The sequence below is a fragment of the Notothenia rossii genome (assembly GCF_949606895.1).
Source record: "Notothenia rossii genome assembly, chromosome: 11".
Classification (NCBI taxonomy): Eukaryota; Metazoa; Chordata; class Actinopteri; order Perciformes; family Nototheniidae; genus Notothenia; species Notothenia rossii.
In genome coordinates, this window is record NC_136910.1 from 20,447,380 (window position 1) to 20,452,826 (window position 5,447).

Below are 5,447 nucleotides of genomic sequence, written 5' to 3' on the forward strand. Positions count from 1 at the left end.
CGCCTTTTAAAAGACACCACTTGTCTCCCACACCCCCCATGCCTGAAACGCCTCCATTGAAATCTTCCGTTTTCTTTTGTAACGTAATGACTAGGGGTACGCAAACAAATCGATTCACATAAGAATCGCAATTCTATCTCTGCGCATTCAGAATCGATTCACAAATTGCAAGAAGCGATTCTTTGCGCAACGCTGTTTTCCATTTTTTCTACAGCGTGAGCTCCGTAATGTCCCGCTAACATGGCACTTACACTTTATGCAGCATCTAGGGAAACACACAAGGAAACCCTCTTCACTCTGTCCGCCCTTCATGCCTCACAGGGCGGACTCCTGAGCTATTTTGAATCGAGAATCGCGAATTGATTGTGAATCGAATCGTGACCCCAATAAATGAAATGGAATGGAAAGGTGCACCCCTAGTAATGACATCACTATGTAACAGTGCCACTTATATTGGCTAGCTGTCCAACAAATTGGACATGATAGGCTAAGGGGCGGGACATCTCTAAGCGGTTGACCAATCTCAACAGAGCTGGCCAGCTAACCAATCAGAGCTGACTTGGCTCTGGTTTCAGACAGAGGGTGAAAAGAGGTACTGCAGCACAGGCAGTTTGAGAAAAATAAAGAGCTTTTTGAACATTAAAGCATGGAGACATGTCCCAGTAGAGACACTACATACTGATATGAACCTGGCATGGCATTATAGGGCCCCTTTAAAAAACGGTATCTTATGAGCTTAAGACTGAGAGTCGGGAAGTATTGACAGATGGACCAACACATTGTTGGTGTTTTCATTTCAATTGTTAAGACAGATAAAGAATACCAACTGAGGATACTGATGCCAGCCCTGTGCTCAGTACTGAGCGTATTCTTTTTAATCATGATGTGCTTTATTACATAACCACACCCTCTGTCATTTTGTCATTTGCATAATCTTTCCATATTACTGGTCCCTTGTGTTCCTCTTCGTCATGTACAGCAGCAGCTCCCTCCGCACATTTCGCTCCTCTGTTCAGCTCGTGACGAACACACATGCTGGTTTTTTTTCCTCCGATCTCCCCCTATTTGTTACTGGTCTGCAGCTCATACAGGATTGGTTATCGCTCCCCTTCCTCTTGGGGAGTCGGGGGTGTTTCTTCTCCTATTCTGATGCAAGAGAATCCCCTGCAGCAGTGCAACGCTGTGCGGGTGCAGGGTGTGTGTGTGTGTGTGTGTGTGTGTGTGTGTGTGTGTGTGTGTGTGTGTGTGTGTGTGTGTGTGTGTGTGTGTGTGTGTGTGTGTGTGTGTGTGTGTGTGTGTGTGTGTGTGTGTGTGTGTGTGTGTGTGTGTGTGTGTGTGTGTGTGTGTGTGTGTGTGTGTGTGTGTGTGTGTGTGTGTGTGTGTGTGTGTGTTTAATAGTCCCCCACTGCTCCCCTTTGATGTTCCATTGGTGTGCCAGCTCACTTAGTGCACACACAAGCATGGGAGATATACCCACTGCAAACAGCACATCATACATTAGCAAACAACTACGTTATGTGAGTGTTGGGAAGCGTGAATATGGATGTTCAAACAGCACAGGGAGAGGGGATCGACAGGGTGTCCATATTTAGAGAGAACATGGATTCTGCCACTGTCAGAAACACAATAGAGCAGAGTGCTGCATAATTCTCCCTTTTTTCTTTGCACCCAGCCTCACTTTTACAAATATTATTTCTCCATGTTGTATCTCTTGTGCTCTCGTAATTCTGTCTGAATCAGCCAAAGTAATCACAGCCCATTGTCATCTCTCCATGCCTCGGTGTTGAATTCAGAGGAACGTACCACACTGTGGGTTTCAGACAGTGACAGGGGATCCATAGCAAGGGCGCCGGAAGCGGGGGGGCCAGGGGGCCATTGGCCCCCCCACTTTTCAGCCCTGCCCCACATTTTCGCAGCAGCAGATGCCACGTACAAATCCCTTTTCAATAATTCCCCTCTATTCTAAAGTCGCATCTAAAACGCGATCTGATCTAGCTGTGTATATTTTGTTATTTTTGATTGTTATATTCAATCTCACTAGCTACAGGCATGTTTGAAGCTTGTAAAGGGAAGATGACAGCTCTCACTCACCACTCTGCTGTTCCTCAGCGCCGCTCCCCCTCCCTCCCGCTGAAATTATGAATGTAAGGTACAGTAATCATAGATAACACGGCAGGGTCCGTTACAGTTTGTTTTTATCTGATTTCAAATAGGCCTAAGCAAATTCTTGGCTTTCAGAATATTAAACTTGTTTCGGCAAATTCAGATGATAAATAGGCCGACAAATTTGAAGCTTGTAACGGCATAATTACAAGCTGAGAACGGACTAATTTAACGTCACTGCAGGCATAACAACAGCCTGTGTTTCTCGTGAGTGTTTTCCCCAGGAAACAAACATAATACACACAAACGCAAAAATACAGAAACACACACGTATCGCGGCGCGGAACACTGTACAAATCCTGTTTCAATAATTCCCCTCTACTCTAAAGTCACATCTAAAACGCGATCTGATCTAGCTGTGTATATTTTGTTATTTGTTATTGTTATATATATTCAATCTCAGTAGCTACACGCATTTTTTAAGCTTGTAAAGGGAAGACCACAGCTCGCCTCTCACTGCTCTGCTCTTCCACAGCGCTGCTCCCCCTCCCTCCCGCTGAAATTATGAATGTAAGGCACATAGTAATCATAGATAACACGGCAGGGTCCGTTACAGTTTGTTTTCATCTGATTTCAAATAAACAAAGTCTTGGCTTTCAGAATATTAAAATTGTTTCGGCAAATTCAGATGATAAATACAGGTTTGAAGCTTGTAACGGCATAACAAGCGGAGAACGGAGTAACTTAACGTCACAACAGGCATAACAACAGCCGGTGTTTCCCGTGAGTGCAGTAATCTAAACGAAAATATCTTCCCTCCGTAGTATTTTGATCATTTGCTCCGCTAATAATCAATCAGATTGATGGATTCCAGAGAAGAGAAAACTTTAAAGGCCTTTTTCTCAAAATGATGACTCTGTAACAGTCATTATATAATGTGACATATTTTGCTTAATATTTGGAGTAGCCTACAAAAACAATCCTGATATCATTAAAAAGCTCGGAATCAAAATGTGTCTTCGGGTCAATGCGACTGATTTCGATGGAGCAGGTCATTTTGCATTAGGTCAAATAAAGCAGGCAGACATAACACATAACAGGAAGAATATGTACATTTTAACCCAATCAAATAGGACATTGTTACACCATTCAAATGTATCCATGTAAATTACAACCAATAAAAAAGCTTAGATTTGTTTATTTGTTACGTTATTTACTTTATTTGTTACGTTGTTCTGTGTGTCAACCGTTAACCTAGATAGAAAGAATATATAGCCTACACTTGCAAACATGTCAGAAGAACCAGCGCAGAAGAAAACTAAATACAGTCAATCTAAACTTACATTTAACAACTGGAAGGTCACATCCCTGACATCCACATCTCCGGAGCCTTGACCTTCTTCAAACAGCGAAGCCTGATGAACCCAAAAGCAGTAGCTCTGCGGCCGCAGAAACTGTCAAAACCGCCGCCGCCCCCACCGCCGCCGTTGTTGAACCGAAATAGGCTGGTTCCGACTGCATGGAGGTTTGTTGTCGGGACATTGAGGCGGGTAAAGCTGTACAGCTAACTATCGGAAAAAAGGAGACCGCTAGTAGATTATTTGGGCAAAGAGAAGGTACAACGCAGAATGGTACAAAATCAGAGAGTGGTTAATTATTTGCAAAACCACTAAAGTGATCAATTGCGATGTTAACAACCTCATGATAACCTCATTTTTTTTTTACTTAGGATCATACCTGTAGTCTAGAAAAAGGTAAATGTGTGCATTTTATTATAAAGTTGTGTATATTTAGAGACTGTTGCAAAAACTAAGAAGCTTATAAACATCAGGTTTAAAACTAAAAGAGCTTTATAAAAAACACAATTAAAGATGTTAGGAGTTTTATTTGAGCTATTCATTTACATTTTTTGCCAAAGAGATGCTGATTTGAAACCGTTGTTAGGCCTACATATTACGGTATTTCCTGTTTCTGCCGGAGAGAGGGGAGTTTGTCCCAAAGCTTGCTGCTGTATTTACTCCCTCCATCTGACAGGAGGGAGCCTGTCACTCCGTCACGGAGGGGGAGTGTGTAGGGGTAGGGTGTAAGGCGTGGTTTGGGATTGGGCCATACAGTACACACACACTTTTTTTGGCCCCCCCACTTCTAAAATGAATCTGGCGCGCCTGATCCATAGTTGTTCATCAACCATCTTCATGAAGCCTATTTTTCTTCTGCTTGTTAAAGTAACTACAGAGACAGAGCCAAGGAAATGATTAATTTTAAAGAAATATCGTTGCTGCCTCAGAGCATTCTATCGGACAATAACAGGCCATGAATAGTACTGCACCTATTACCCATTGGTCTGAATTTTGTGAAATGTAAAAAAAATGACAAGACCAGTATTGCTGTTGTGTGTCCTGTCATGCGACATTTCAATGAAATTCCACTCACGTGTACTCTGTTTATTGATCGTAAAACAATTGATAGGCAGGCGTTACAAAGCATTACATCATCGTTTTATGAAACGTTTTCTGCTATTGTTTATAGAATATATTGAAAATACAATAACCCAATCAATAGTACACTGTACAACAGTACATATACTCATAACATTTTATGACAGACTGGCATACTGTGCTTTTGGCATCAGAGCAGCTGTGGCTGGAGTCGACTCGTCCTCGCAGGTCAATTCTTGGCTAAAATGACCAAGAGTGGTTTGGAAGGCTGGTTCAGCATATTCCTGAAGTACTGAGAGGACAGAGTCATTTTAAATTGTGGATCTCTAATTCAGTCTATTTTAATACAATTCAAAATTGCTGAAAGGGATTTTTTTCACTGGACATTATGACTGAAGAGATCTAAATATGTCTGACTTCAACACATTTTGCAGAAACCCTGATTATGACAGCTATTGTGCACATCATACTACTTTTCAAAAGTGTTCCGACATATTTGTTGAGAAGGTATATAAGCCTAGTTCAGGAGCTGCCCATGCCAATGTTGCAGTGACAATTTAGAGACGATGTTGCTAGGCTACCCTTCATCTTCCACTGTGTGATACTGACGAACACATAATAATATCATATGCATATTTATAGGAGGTGGTTTGGGTCTGTATGGCTTTCTATCATTCGTGTGGATTTATTTTGGAGATGAAAGGTAGTAATCCTTTTCTTGCTAACTTCTTGTTGGGCCTTTTGTTTCTATATTTTATTTTTCACATTCCTTTTTGAAGAGATACGTCTTCAGTAGGAACGAGTGCCACAGATTTGAATAGCAGTGCTAAATACAGCGTAGGGTAGTCGAAAGGAGCCAGAGAACGTACTGATTTGTGAGATGTTGAGTTTGGCAAAACTACAAAC